This window comes from Capra hircus, chromosome 7 (assembly GCF_001704415.2).
Source record: "Capra hircus breed San Clemente chromosome 7, ASM170441v1, whole genome shotgun sequence".
Lineage (NCBI taxonomy): Eukaryota > Metazoa > Chordata > Mammalia > Artiodactyla > Bovidae > Capra > Capra hircus.
In genome coordinates, this window is record NC_030814.1 from 87,416,597 (window position 1) to 87,432,789 (window position 16,193).

The 16,193-nt window shown below is 39.2% G+C and overlaps 1 protein-coding gene across 7 annotated transcripts in view; it reads left to right on the plus strand.

The window, feature by feature from the left end:
- CDC42SE2 (CDC42 small effector 2) overlaps positions 1–16,193 on the plus strand; it is a 117,829-nt gene that overhangs the window by 31,823 nt on the left and 69,813 nt on the right. The gene's annotated exons all lie outside the window — the stretch shown is intronic.

The window sequence follows — 16,193 nt, forward strand, 5'->3', positions numbered from 1 at the left end:
GGTTATTCTCTTACCTGAAGGAGGGCAGAGTTAGGAGAATTACAGAGAAGTAGAACCGGGCCACCGGAGAAGGCAGTGGCACCCCACTCCAGTACTCTTGCCTGGAAAATCCCATGGACGGAGGAGCCTGGTGGGCTGCAGTCCATGGGGTTGCGAAGTCGGACACGACTGAGCGACTTCACTTTCACTTTTCACTTTCCTGCATTGGAGAAGGAAATGGCAACCCACTCCAGTGTTCTTGCCTGGAGAATCCCAGGGACAGGGGAGCCTGGTGGGCTGCCGTCTGTGGGGTCGCACAGAGTCAGACACGACTGAAGCAACTTAGCAGCAGCACTGGGCCACGTTCACTATTCCTTCACATTCAGTACTCTTCACAGTAGACTCCTTTATTATGTGGTAAAGGAAACTGTCTTATTGTTTAAGCAGTTGTGCTTTTAGATTTTCTGTTACTTGCTGTGGAAATCATCCCAGTTCACTGATTCTCCTCTTTGTTTTTACGCACTGGCATTTATACGTCATTATGTTCTGAACTGTCTAGTAACGTTTGTGTGTATTGCCTTTGTAGCACATTACACGCTCTGTGATGTCAAGGACTGTGTTTATGTCCCTGATGTGTGTGACACATTTATGTTGTCTTAAAAAAGTCATCATTGTACATTTAACTGAACTAAATTATTTGAACAGTAGAGAATTTGGAAAGTCAGTTCATAGATTTAAATCATTATGTTCTTTTTATGCACGTTTCTTTAACCACACTTCTTTTCTCTAGTGAAGTTTGGCTTATGATTTAAGATGACTTGTGTGTAACACATTTCCAAGTGGTTAGTTCTACTCAATTTGCTGTTTGTTTTTATTCAACTTTGCCATGAAAATCACCTCCTCTCTTATATGTTTGGAAATTGGCTTTTAATCCCATGAGGTGAAGAGGTGAGGTCGCTCAGTCATGTCCGACCCTTTGCGACCCCATGGACAGTAGCCTGCACCAGGCTCCTCCATCCATGGGATTTTCTAGGCAAGAGTACTGCAGTGGGTTGCCATTTCCTTCTCCAGGGAATCTTCCCGACCCAGGGATTGAACCCAGGTCTCCCGCATTGTAGACAGAAGCTTCACCATCTGAGCCACCAGGGTTTTGCGATCTTCTCTGTCAGTAGAGATGGAATCGTTTACCTTCTGTTTTCTGTGCTAGTTATAGGAATGAGACATAGTAAGAACATCATAAATGAGGAATAATTTGCATTTGGCTTTGCAATGCACATTGACAAAAAGACTTCATGACGTGTGCATCTCTGTTCTGTTTTTGTGCACAGGGATTGAGGAAGGAGGGTTGATGATGATCTAGTGTCTTTGAGGAGCCTTGAGTCACAGGATGGAGTATTTAACTGATTCTATTTTAAATTTATTTATTTTATTTTTTAATTTTTTGGCTGCTTCTGGTGGCAGGCAGGATCTCAGTTCCCCAACTAGGGAACAAACGTGTCTCCTGCAGTGGAAGTGGAGTTTTAACCACTGGACCCAGGGAAGCCCCAAGATGATTCTATTTTAAAACTCATTAAAACCTCCTTTCCTCCTCCTCTAACTCAAGATATCCATGTAGTTGTTTTCTTTAGATTCTGCTATTATAATCTTGAAAAAGTGAAATAAGAACCTTGTTTTCTCCCTGAAAATCTAGTTTTGATTTCAGCTTTGTTAAGGAATATCATAAACCTTTGTTGTAATCTGCCAATATATTCTGAATCCTTCAAAATGATTTATATTCAGGGAAGAATTTACTTTTTTATTGTTGTTCTGTGATTAAATGGGGGGTAATAACTTTTTAAGAAGATAGGGAAAGTTGAATAATGTGCTTGAACCATCATTTTTAATTCAATAATGTCATTATTTAGTAGAATAAGTTCAGATCACCACAGTACTTTATTTCATGTAGGAATAAAACGTGTCTTAACTTCTGGCAGTCATGGCAGACATGATCGAAATCAATCAGAATGATCTTCGGACATTTGCTAGAAATACTGGGGTCAAGGTCCCTTTTTTCCTGCTGAATTTCAGCCCGGCAGCTATCTTCCAACCATAAAAGGAAAGTGAGTTGAGTAAGAAGCCAACTGGGAAGGAGGAGATAGAGCAGAAACACACCCTGATCACCTTTGTTGAGATGCTGAAGCAAGTCTTTAAAGATAGTGTGAGTGAAGTTGCTCAGTCGTGTCTGACTCTGTGACTCCATGGACTGTAGCCTACCAGGCTCCTCAGTCCATGGAATTTTCCAGGCAGGAGTGCTGGAGTGGGTTGCCATTTCCCTTTCCAGATGGTTTACCTAGACTTTATTCAGTTACATGCGCCAATAAGTCCCAAAGCATTATAGCATCAGTTCAGTTCAGTGCAGTGCAGTTTGGACTCTCTGTGACCCCGTTGACTGCAACACGTCAGGCTTCTCTGACCATCATCAACTCCTGGAGCTTGCTCATACTCATGTCCATGGAGTCGGTGATGCCATCCAACCATCTCATCCTCTGTTGTCCCCTTCTTCTCCTGTCTTCGATCTTTCCCAGCATCAGGGTCTTTTCCAGTGAGTCAGTTCTTCACATCAGGTGGCCAAAATATTGGAACATACACATCATAGCATATACATCTTTATTATAACCTAGTCTATACCATATAATGATAACTCAAAGGACTTGCTAAGACTTGAATTGTGAATTAGGCAAGTCTCTGATACGGGTGTGCAAGGTGGCAGATAATGCAGTCCTTTCTTTGGTTTTTTTCAGGTATTAAGTACAAGAGTTAAGGTGGTAAACAAATATGTAATGTGTACCATTACTGGTGGAGCTTAATGTGACAGAAAGAGGCTGACAGTATCAGAACAGCCTCCTAGTGAATAGGTTCCTAACTGTGGTTTAGTCCTAGAGGAGAGGAAGTAGCCATCATCCATACTAATTTAGCTCTTTGGGGGAGACACGTGCTGAACCCTTGACTCCTTTGGAACTGTAAAACAGTTGTGCAGAACCAGGGTTTTGGTTGACTTTTAAAAAAAGTAATATGTTGTTATTGGGTTTTTTTGTAAGAAGACATGAGAAGCGTACAGGACAATCCTTTATTCCAGATCTTGGGGCTAGCTATAGTTTGAAATTTTGTACTTCTTTAGATTTTAGAAAGGTTCGTGTATGTTTAACGTAATACCTCTTTTATTTATGGAAGGGACATGTAGCTTTCTATTATTGATAATACGAATAATAATGTCTTTCATTAAATGACAGGCTTGGTGTACTTTTCAGCATTGTCTTAACTGTTTGATAAATTATATTCATTTTTACACTTGAGAAAATTAAAGGCGTTAGGTGACTTCAGCTAGGAAGTAGTAGAGTTGAGATTTCAACTCATACCTGCTTGACTCTGAGGTCTGTGTCCTTAACTACAGCTCTACTGTCCCTTTAGTGTGCTATTACAGCTTAAATTTTTCTGTGTATTGCTAACATTAGGAAGATTATTACTTTTCGATAAATTTCATCTGTTAATTAAATTCATTTAGAATTTCTGATACACTTAGCTTTTCTGGGAGTGCAGTCCTTATTTGTAATGAAACATAATTTGCTTTGTCCTTTCCAGATTTTATATCTTACGTGGTTTGCTTACCAGCTGCATTGGCTGGAGCTCATAGAACATTGTGATTACAATGAGCATCTTGTCTTGTTCATTAATTTAATGCCTCTGATGTTTCACAAAACATTGCATTAATTGGAACGTCTGCAGTGTTCACCACTGAGCATGAAGCCAGCCTTTTGGTTTTCTTTATAAATCAAATGTTAAAGAGATCAATTTACTTCCATTTTATTAAGAATTTTTTAAAATTCTGTTTTAACTTCTGTAAGGGCCATATTTCAAAGTGTTGATTGTTGCCATGTCATAATTGCTCAAAATTAAAAGTTCAGTTATTTCTATCTACTTACCCTGTGTTTCCATTTTAATCTCTGGTAGTCTTTAAACGTATCTTTGGTAAATTATTAGTATGCATTAAAAATGTTTATTATACTTTATAATTTGCTGACTTATATTTACATATTGTTTTTTAAATATGTGAGCCTAGCATATAATAGGAGCTCAACAAATATATGTTGAATAAGTTAATTTTTGTGATTATCTAATTAGTGAGGCACCATGATAGCATGTTTTCGTTAGTGATAGGGAAATGTTATATTAATTTTACCGAGTGAAAAAAATCAAGAAAATACATGTTTAATATTAAATTGTGGTTTTCTGATTTTTTTGTTCATGTGACTGATTTCTCATCCTATAATTTTCATTCTGAGTGATAGCACCTTGCTATAGGGTACTAGCCTACTTGAAACTGTCAGGTGGTTTTAGGAATCACACACACACACACACACGAGGAATAATTTGCTCACCAAATGTGAAAGAATGAAGAAATGTGTACATTATAGAAAATGATTAAGCTGTGAAGGTTGAATAGTATATTCATTTAAACAGTGCCTCTGAATGGCTCCAAGTTTCTCCTATAACTTGCAAATATCAATCAAGAAGGAGCTTAGGTTGCCTGGAAAATCCCATGGACGGAGGAACCTGGAAGGCTGCAGTCCATGGGGTCGCTGAGGGTCGGACACAAATGAGCGACTTTACTTTCACTTTTCACTTTCATGCATTGGAGAAGGAAATGGCAACCCACTCCAGTGTCCTGCCTGGAGAATCCCAGGGACTGAGGAGCCTGGTGGGCTACTGTCTGTGGGGTCGCACAGGGTCGGACACGACTGAAGCGACTTAGCAGCAGCAGCAGCTCTTCAGTTTTGGCAATGGGAGCCAAAATATCTATCCTTATTTTCGGCTAGAAAATATTATTGAAAGTCTGATTAATTTTTTTTAGTTTTGGGAAATGGCAATTGATACTAAATCTCTAGTATTTTGGTTAATGGTCCAGGTATAAGCACCCAGAAATAACTGCCATCTGAGGCGCAATGCCATGCTTATGTAAATAGAATTGGTAGCCCTAATGTTGGACCACTTAGCAACTAATATACATATATATAATAAGCCTTACCACAAGAGAAGACTCTACACATGGGCATCACCAGATAGTCAACACCAAAATCAGACTGATTATATCCTTTGCAGCCAAAGATGGAGAAGCTCTATACAGTCAGCAAAAACAAGACCAGGAGCTGACTGTGGCTTGGATCATGAACCCCTTATTGCCAAATTCAGACTTAAAATGAAGAAAGTAGGGTAAACCGCTAGACCATTCAGGTATGACCTAAATCAAATCCCTTGTGATTATACAGTGGAAGTGAGAAATAGATTTAAGGGACTAGATCTGATAGACAAGAGTGCCTGATGAACTATGGACTGAGGTTTGTGACACTGTACAGGAGACAGGGATCAAGACCATCCCCATGGGAAAGAAATATAAAAGACGCAAAATGGCTGTCTGGGGAGGCCTTACAAATAGCTGTGAAAAGAAGAGACGCCAAAAGCAAGGGAGAAAAGGAAAGATATAAGCATCTGAATGCAGAGTTCCAAAGAATAGCTAGGAGAGATAAGAAAGCCTCCCTCAGCGATCAGTGGAGAGAAATAGAGGAAAACAACAGAATGGGAAAGACTAGAGATCTCTTCAAGAAAATCAGAGATACCAAGGGAACATTTCATGCAAATATGGGCTCAATAAAGGACAGAAGTGGTATGGACCTAACAGAAGCAGAAGATATTAAGAAGAGGTGGCAAGAATACACAGAAGAACTGTACGAAAAAGATCTTCACAACCCAGATAATCACGAAGGTGTGATCACTCACACTCACCTAGAGCCAGACATCCTGGAATATGAAGGCAGGTGGGCCTTAGAAAGCATCACTAGGAACAAAGCTATTGGAGGTGTGGAATTCCAGTTGAGCTATTTCAAATCCTGAAAGATGATGCTGTGAAAGTGCTGCACTTAATATGCCAGCAAATTTGGAAAACTCAGCAGTGGCCACAGGACTGGAAAAGGTCAGTTTTCATTCCAGTCCCAAAGAAAGGTAATGCCAAAGAATGCTCAGACTACCGCACAATTGCACTCATCTCACATGCTAGTAAAGTAATGCTGAGAATTCTCCAAGCCAGGCTTCAGCAATATGTGAACCATGAACTTCCAAATGTTCAAGCCGGTTTTAGAAAAGGCAGAGGAACCAGAGATCAAATTGCCAACATCCGCTGGATCATGGAAAAAGCAAGAGAGTTCCAGAAAAACATCTATTTCTGCTTTATTGACTATGCCAAAGCCTTTGACTGTGTGGATCACAATAAACTGTGGAAAATTCTTCAAGAGATGGGAATACCAGACCACCTGACCTGCCTCTTGAGAAACCCGTATGCAGGTCAGGAAGCAACAGTTAGAACTGGACATGGAACAACAGACTGGTTCCAGATAGGAAAAGGAGTACGTCAAGGCTGTATATTGTCACCCTGCTTATTTAACTTATATGCAGAGTACATCATGAGAAACGCTGGACTGGAGGAATCACAAGCTGGAATCAAGATTGCCAGGAGAAATATCAGTAACTTCAGATATGCAGATGACACCACCCTTATGGCAGAAAGTGAAGGGGAACTAAAAAAGCCGCTTGGTGAAAGTGAAAGAGAAGAGTGGAAAAGTCGACTTAAAGCTCAGCATTCAGAAAACGAAGATCATGGCATCCGGTCCTATCACTGCATGGGAAATAGATGGGGAAACAGTGGAAACAGTGGCTGCCTGTATTTTTCTGAGCTCCAAAATCACTGCAGATGGTGATTGCAGCTATGATATTAAAAGACGTTTACTCCTTGGAAGGAAAGTTATAACCAACCTAGATAGCACATTAAAAAGCAGAGACATTACTTTGTGAACAAAGGTCCATCTAGTCAAGGCTGTGGTTTTTCCAGTAAGTCATATATGGATGTGAGAATTGAACTATAAAGAAAGGTGAGCGCCAAAGAATTGATGCTTTTGAACTGTGGTGTTGGAGAAGACTCTTGAGAGACCCTTGGACTGAAAGGAGATCCAACCAGTCCATCCTAAAGGAGATCAGTCCTGGGTGTTCATTGGAGGGACTTAGTAGAAGCTGAAACTCCAATACTTTGGCCACCTGATGCGGAGAGCTGGCTCATTTGAAAAGACGCCAGTGCTGGGGAAGATTGAGGGCAGGAGGAGACAGGAATGACAGAGGATGAGATGGTTGGATGGCATCACTGACACAATGGACATGGGTTTCGGTGGACTCCGGGAGTTGGTGATGGACAGGGACGCCTGGCGTGCTGCGGTTCATGGTGTCGCAAAGAGTCAGACACTGCTGAGCAACTGAACTGACAGCACCTGGGTTTTATTGTAGCTGTTGCTCTATGTCGTTAGTGTAAAGGCCGTGATTTCCATGAGGAAATCAAAAAAGCAGCCCTCCTTTGGTTTTGATTAAGGAGTGTTTTCTGGCAGCATGAGAAAATACACTCTTCTGTGCTTTATGGATGGAAGACATCCATTTCTTCTTTGAAGAGTAGTCATGCAGGATACCTATTTTCATTTATCACTACTATTTGTGAATGCTTTTAGTGCACATGTTTGCTAAAAAATGCTTGTAGGGAATGATACTAAATGAAATGTGTTAATCTTAAGGTAGAGATAGGCATTTCCTGTCCAAGATCGTATTCCCATGGTTCTCTATTTCTGTAGTTCTCTTTAAAGATGGTTGCCTTAAAAAATAAAAAGTTGATCTGTAAAACTCAATGAAAAGTTCAGTGCTGTATATTGTCATTGAGTTTTAATGCCCAATAAGAAAGACTAAATATTGCAGCGCTTTCATACCTAATTATTTAACATCTTTAGACCTTCAGACTTAACTGTTCTCTGATTCCCTCAGGTACTTCAAGCAGTTAACAAGACAAGATTTATCAGTAGAGCAGACAAATCTTTTTAAAATTTATAATTCTGAAAAGTTTTAATAAATTAAACTTGGAAATTTAGCATATCAAATTTTGTTGTCTTTCAAATATCTTAGTAGATAGAGCATAAAGTACGATAATAAAAATGTTACTACGGATACATTTAATAGCACGTGACTATTAATACTGATTGATTTCTATACTTTCCCAGAGTTAGAGATTTATCCACCCAAATGTAAACAGTTACTGTCTTAGGCCAGTTAAATCAGTTTGATTAAAAATCATAACTATGATGCTGATGTAAATAAAACTGTTTGGGTCAAAAACTATAGAATAAGAGTAGATTTCTGGGGAAAGAAATGTGAGACTAGCAGAGGCCTAGCCAAGACTTAGCTGGCGATTGTTAGGATGAGTGCTTTTCTTAGGCTGCAGATCAACCCTTGTAGTCTTACTCAGAATTGTAGATTTTAATTTTATGGAACTCAGTATATTTACCTGATATACTGGTGTGTTTTTTTCGTTCTCCAGGGAAGAAGTTTTTTTCCCTTTAAAATGCTGAAGTCAGGGGAGCCTTTTAGGATTGGTAATACAGATGTTCTAATGTGTTGCTTTTTTTTGTTTTTTAATGTATTTGTTAATTTTTGGCTGCATCGAGTCTGTGGCATGTGGGCCTGTTAGTTCCAGGGATTGAACCCAAGTCCTTGCACTGGAAAGGCAGATTCTTAACCACTGGACCAAGGCAAGTCCCTCTGATGCCATGTTAGTAGGAGTGTATGTATGTACATTTTCTTAGAAGAAGATTTGGAAAATATCTGTCAAAACTTAAAATGTCTCCCCCAAATTAAAATATATAAACAGACCCTTTGATTCATCAGTTTCACTCCTTGAATTTATCCTAGAGATAAATCCCACTGTCTCATATCCCACATTTGTGAATTTACAAGATGATTTCTTGCAGCAGGATTGTAGTCGTAAAAAAAATTAGAAACAACACAACTTCTCACCTGTTGACAGTGGGTTACACCTGTAAGATAAAATACAGCCTTTCAGAAGTGAGAGAGGCAGTATTTTTTAAAGTTTCTGAAACTGCCTGATTTCCAAGATAAAGCGTTGAATCAAAAAGCAGGGTGACAAATAATGTATTTGGGCCCTTGAAAATATGTTTTAAAGGAAAAAATATATATTTATATTCTTGTGTATCATTAGAATTTCTGTGAAAGGCTATTTATACCAGAAGCTAATATTGGCAGCTGTGTCTTGGGAAGAGAATTTTTGTGGCTAGGGATAGAGATGAGAAGAAAATTTAGTTTTCATGATATACTTTTGTTTCCTTTGAGTTTTATACCATGATGGTATATTACCTACATACCTGACCAAAAGAAGCAAAAACCCAGATTAATATGCAGTACTTAGTTTAAAAAAAAGTTCATTCCATTTTTCATGTTTACTAACTCATGAAAGTCTGTAAGGATGAGACCTCCAATTACTTTAAAAATGCTTTTTATTGTGGTAAAAGACATGTAACATAGAATTTACCATTTTAGTTTTAAGTGTATAGTTGAGTAGTGCCAAGTATAGTCACATTGTTGAGAAAGAGATCTCCGTAACTGTTTCATCTTGCAAAGCTGAAACTCTAGCCCCATTAAACAACTCCCTTTTTCCTCCTGTTGCCAGCCCATGGTAACTACCATTCTTACCCGTTTTCTGTGAATTTGACCATTTTAGCTTGGGCCTGGGTTCCATCCCTGGTCAAAGCGCTAAGATCCTACAAGCCATGCACGCAGTGTGGCCAAAAAGAAAAGAAAACAAAACAACTTTGAGTATTTTACACCTCGTGTAAGTGGAATCAGATGGCATCTGTCTTTTTACGACTGGTTTATTTCACTTAGCATAATATCCTCAAGCTTCATCCATCCATGTGATAGGATTTCCTCCTTTTTAAGACTCCTCTGTATGTTTGTATATATCACGATAATACTTTGTGTATATCGAATTTCGTTTATCTGTTCATTGGCTCAAAGACATTTGCCTTGAGGCAGCCTCTTGTCTTAGGTGAATAGTGCTGGTAACAACATGGGTGCACAGTACTCTTCCAGATCCTGCCCTCGGTTCTTCTGAATACGTGGCCGGACGTGGGAGTGCTGCACCATACAACAGAATTATTTCTACATTTTTGAGGAACCGCCTTATTGTTTACCATAGGAGCTGCACTGCTTTGCCATTTTACTAACAGTGCACAAGGGTTCCTTCCAGACTTTTCACATCCTCATCAACACTGTTGTTATCTGTTTAATTTTTTTGATAGTGGTCATGAAAATGGACATGAATTGATCTCAGGCAGCATTTTTTAACAAGTTTAAAGTCGTTATATAATGTACTTCTTCTGGTACATTTATTTAATTTCAGTTCAGTCATCAAAAATGAAACGAGTGGTTACTTTTTAGAACTCTTTTTTCTTTTTTCTCCAATGTGATTTGTTGCTGTAACTTCAGGTCTGTGTTGTATAATGAGAGCCTCAAAGGTCTCTGCCTCCCTTTCTGCCTCCCCTATTTTTTTCTCCTATTTAACCAGGAATGAAATACGCAGGGAACAGACTAGCTATGTTAACCCCAATGAATTTTGCTAACTTTACTTCTTTTCTCTAATATAGTTAAAATTTGAAGGTTCTGCATGTTACAAGAATCCCAATGGTGTATCAGCATTAAAAATGTTACGTTTTAATTTTAAAAGAAACCTCAATTTTACTTTGCAACAGACTGACTAACCACTCTTAATAGTTTTCATTGAAAATAGTTTTACCTTCATGATCTTGACAATCTTGTGTTAACTTTTCTCATAAGATGAATTTAGTCATAAATTGTCTTTTAAAAGTACAGTTAAGCAGTGTTTAAGCAGGGGATTTTTTATCCAGAGCACGAAAGTACATGAGATTCTATTCTAGTAAGAAAAGGAAAAATAGTGTAAATTGTTCTTCAGGTTTTTTCTTCTTTTACAAAAAAATTTTAGAGGCATGAGTAGTTCTACAACAAAATTAAGAAGAGCTAATAAGGTATTTTACAATTTGAGTAAGTTACTTGCGGTTTTTTTCTTAACTTGAAGTTTCTGAAATTATCATCACATAAGTGTGTATTGTCTTGCAAATGTTTGTTCTTTAGAATTATTTAGTAGTAGTGTTTAGAAGTGTTATTACTCACATTGTGTGAGTATCCAGCTATATAATTACATCATACTCACTGGAAGTCACTTTGAAATAATTATTATACATCGTATGTATTTGAAGTCATTTAAAAGTATTTTTTGCTAGACATTAAGTTCTTTATTATGCAGTTCTACTCCTTTATGAGTTATTTGAGTTATTTAAAACAGCTGCTGCATTTGTTATATTTGATGTGTGAGTTGATGGAGAAGGCTGCTAAGTAGTGGAATGGCTTGGAAAGGTTGGGGATGTAATCCTCGCTGTGAGTTTTGAGAAAAGATAATGAAATCCTTTATGTCCCTTTCCATAGACCTGCATTTCAAAGACTTACATTTTAATAAGAATTGGTTGTGCAGCTGCAACCCTGGCAACAAGGCCTGGGAGAGAAGAATTGGGGCAGCCTTCCAGAAATCGAAGGCAGGCAGTAGTCTCGTGTGGAGCCGAGCTAATGAAAATTATAAAACTATAAAGCACTTGGTAGAAATAAGACCAAGTACTTTCTTTGGCAGAGTAGATGTTGAAATTTTCCATACAGTATTTTATTAGTTATAAAGTCCAAAAGCTGCCATAAGCTACTCCTGTGCAATAAAGAGTAGCTATATTATATTCTCCTTTAGTATAAAGATACCATAAATACTTTCAGAAGCTAATGTTTCTGTAAATTCTATCTGAAATACGATTGTTATTGGCTGTTTCTTGATGAAGTCTAGACATTATCAAAACACAAGCTACCAAGCTTATCAGATTTTTAAAAGCAAACTTTTAAGTTTTAATAATTAGAAAATTAAATACTCATAGTAGTTTTAATGTAAACTTCTCATGTTGTTTGGATTTTTTAGATCCCACTCAAATAGTAAAATTTGTTAGACATACCCTCTTTTCAACACTATGACGATGGCTATAAATACATCCTTAAACCATGAATTATTGCCTGGTTGTTAGGTATTTAGGTTGTATCTGGGAGTTTCCCTCTTACCGTAGTAAGTATTGCAATAAAACATTTTTTGACATATAGGGTTGTTGTTTTTTTTTCTGAATTACTTGGGATCACTTCCGGATTTCCAAAAGTGATATTTCTGTATTACATGTAAACTTTTAAAAGTACTGTCAACTCACACAGTATTCTTAATATTACTGATGGCTCAGATGGTTAAAAATCCTCCTGCAGTGCATGAGATCTGGGTTCGATCCTTGGGTTGGGAAGAACCCCTGGAGAAGGGCATGACAACCCATTCCAGTGTTCTTGTCTGGGAAATCCCATGGACAGAGGAGCCTGGCAGGCTATGGTCCATGGGGTCTCAGCGTCAGGCATAACTGAGCAACTAAACATTTGCACTTTCAAGCTCAATATTTCTAGGAATGAGCTTTTTTCTTACATGTTTGGCTCTTGACACACCTAAATCTTCACTTCTGTCTTTAATTCTGGGAAATTTATTCTCATTGTTTCCTAATATGTTTGTTGTTTTTTTTGAAATGTTTTGTTTTTTCCCTTCCTTCTGAAACGCCTATTATCTTGATGTCGTCTTTTCATACTCAGTACTTCCCCTTGATTCTTCTTTTTTCTAAGGTTATCTTTTAAAAAAATATTATTTAATTTGGGTACTCCAGTTCCTAGTTATGGCACTCAGGATCTTTTATCTTTGCTGTGGCTCTTGGGATCTATCTTCTCAACCAGGGATCAAAGCCGGGCCCCCTGTGTCGGACATGTGGAGTCTTAGCCACTGGACCATTAGGGAGGTCCCTCCACTTGATTCTTTTCCCTAGATTCTTCTGAGTTCATACTGCTCATATCCCCCCTCGGTCTCTTCATTCCTGGAGCATCTAATCCACTAATTCTGCATTAGTGGTTGGGTTGTTTGGTGTATTATATGCCTTTTATAACTGTTTTATGGCTTGCTCCAAATACTTACTTTAGCTAGTAAGCTAATAATTCTTTGGGAAGGAATATTATCCACTTAGTCTAATAATATGGATTAGGGAATGGCCAACAGCCAGACCTTCGTTTGTGTTGGTCTGAGTGAGTTTAAGAGAGGAAGGGCTTGATCTCGGGTCAAATAGCCACCTGGCATTGAATTGCTGTTGTTTTTCTGTTGGCTGCTACTGCGTTAGGCTGCTTCGGATCGGGGTTTGTTTTTTAAACTCTTAGAAATTTTAAGAGGTAGTTTCCTTGTATCCTAATTCACCGCCAGTTCTCTAGTGTTTTCTGAGAGGAGAAGGACTGAGAAGAGTAAATGGCTTCAGGGTAGTCTGTTTGTACCAGTTTTCATGAACTTTCCCCTCATAGGCCTTTTGTGCTGTCCTGATTTCACCCTGCTGACAAAGATATGAGCTGTTCTGCTAATTTCTGGTAAGGGGCAATCAAGGGAAGGATACAGGCAGACTGAAAAAAGCTTTTTAGTTTTTTAAAAACTAAAAAAAAACAAAAACGAAAAATCTTGCCTTTTGACTCCTGCCGCCCTTTGCTCCTGACTAGAGGACTCAACACAATCAGTGGAAATTTATCCCCATCAGTTTTTGTGCTTTTTGTTATGCTGGTCCTGGAATCCAGACTGACTGCTTCTTTCTTCCCTCAGGGCTTTATTTTGGGGGGATGAGGCCAGTAGCACATGATGGTTTGTCATCTTGATAGAAATTGGGTGACCTCATCTGAGTTAATAACGATAAATTTTGAAGATCTTCTTTAAAACATGTGAAACTCTTCAGTGGGAAGGTAGAACTTCGCTAGTACTCCAGTGATGGTGAGTCTGCCTGCCATTGCAGGGGACGCGGGTTCAGTGCCTGGTCCAGGAAGATCCCACATGCTGTGGGGCAGGCAAGCCCGCACGCCACAGCGGCTGAAGCCGATGCCCCTAGAGGCTGAGCTCTGCAGCAAGAGAAGGCACCACAATGAGAAGCTTGTACACTGCAGCTGGAGAGCACTCGCACAACTGGGAAAAGCCCGCGCACCGTGGTGAAGCCCAGCGCAGCCGTAAATCAATAAGTAAAGTTGGGGAGGCAAATGTCTCTTGGGGGGAAAAAAGAAGACAAGTATATGCATGAAAAATAGAACAAATTATGTGAAAACAATTTATCTGAAACCTTAGTGGTTTAAAATGACAGCTATTTTATTAAATTTAGAGGATCAGGAATTTGAGCAGGTCTTGGCAAGTCTTCTCTTATATGAGGCATCAATGAAGGTCATTGGATAGTCTTAGCTAGCACGTGGTCTGGACTGGAGGCTCATCCACCTGTTGCTCTGGCTAAGGAGGCTGGCAGTCCGGGCTCAGCTGGGACTCCTAACCTCTGTGCCTACACTTGTGGCCTTCCCAGCATGGCAGTCTTAGTGTTGTTGGACTTCTGAGCACAAGGTACCAGGCTTTTTGTGACCTCATCAGTTCGAGATCATGCCATCAGCTTCATTCTTTTGGTGAAAGAAGTCACCTAGGTTGTTTGAATTTAAGGTAGGGAATTTCTTTCTCTCTCATTTGGAGACATAATCAAGAACTTGCCATCTTTACTAGACCACATAAAGTTACTCGAATTTTGTGTTGCTAATTGTTGTTTTCAGGAGTATTTATCATTAGCGGCTTGGCTCAGGAAATTTTGCCCTTCTCCCATCTCAAGGGGATTCTCTAGAGTAGAGAAAATCACATACTTTTCCAGTTCGTTTTTATAATTCTTTTACCTACAGCAGTGGTTCTTGAATACTCCAGTCTCCATCATTTTGACTGCAGACAATTTGGTTGTCACAACTGGTAGAGAGGGATGCTACCAGCTTTTTGCCAGATAAGGGCTAGTGAAAGTGAAAGAAAGCGAAGGCGCTCAGTCGTGGCCGACTCTTTGCAACCCTATGGACTGTAGCCTACCAGGTTCCTCTGTCCATGGGATTTTCCAGGCAGTAGTCCTGGAGTGGGTTGCCATTTCCTTCTCCAGGGGATCTTCCCCCAGGGATCGAACCTGGGTCTCCCGCATTGTAGACAGACACTTTACCGTCTGAGCCACCAGGGAAGTCAGATAAGGGCTAGAGACGTTGCTAAGTGCCTTTCAGTGCACAAGACAGTACCCACCCCCACCAAAAAAAAGAATTATCTGGCCCCAAAAACAGTAGCGTGGAGGTAGAGAAACTAACCCTTTGCTGTTGTTGTTCAGTTGCTCAGTCGTGTCCTTACTCTTTGTGCCCTATGGCTGCAGCACGCCAGGCTTCCCTGTCCTTCATCTCCTGGAGCTTGCTCAGACTCGTGTCCATTGAGTTGATGATGTCATGCAACCATCCCATTCTCTGTCGTCCCCTTCTCCTCCTGCCTTCAGTCTTTCTCAGCATCAGGGTCTTTTCTAATGAGTCAGTTCTTCGTATCAGGTGGTCAAAGTATTGAAGTTCCAGCTTCAGCATCAGTCCTTCCGGTGAATATTCAGGATTGATTTCCTTTAGGATTGACTGGTTTGATCTCCTTGCTGCCCAAGGGACTCTCAAGAGCCTTCTCCAGCACCACAGTTCAGAAGCATCAGTGATTTGGTGCTCATCCTTCTTTATGGTCCAACTCTCACATCCATACATAACTACTGCAAAAACCGTAGCTTTGACACTGTGGACCTCTGTCAGCAAAGAAACCAACCCTGTCTCACAGTAATCTTGAGTGTTGGTATAATCCTTATGAGAGAGAACTTTTAACGCAGAGAGGTTATAGACTAATGCCACTCAACTAATAAGTGGTAGAACCTAGTTTTAATTCATTGTTGTTTGGTTTTTTTTTGTAAATATTGGGGCGCATTACCATGTTAAGTGCTATAAGAGATAATAGTTTGGAGTCTGTCTTGATGGAGTTTACAAGAATCTGTATGTCATAAATGTTATTTAATACAGCATTAAACTATACCTTAAAAAAGTAAGAGAAAGTGGTCTGCCATTAAGTTACTTAACATATCTGAGCTGTGGTTTCTTTATTTCCAAAGGAAGGATGATACTTAACCTCTTAAGATTATGGAAATTAGATAGTGTTTATTGAAATACACAGTGTAATATCTGACTAGTGCTCTTTTTTCTTTTCTTTATTAGGGGTTTACAATTTAGTTGAACCTTTCTTTATAATTTTCTATCAGTGATTTTTCTTATATAAAACAAAAACAGACTGGAAA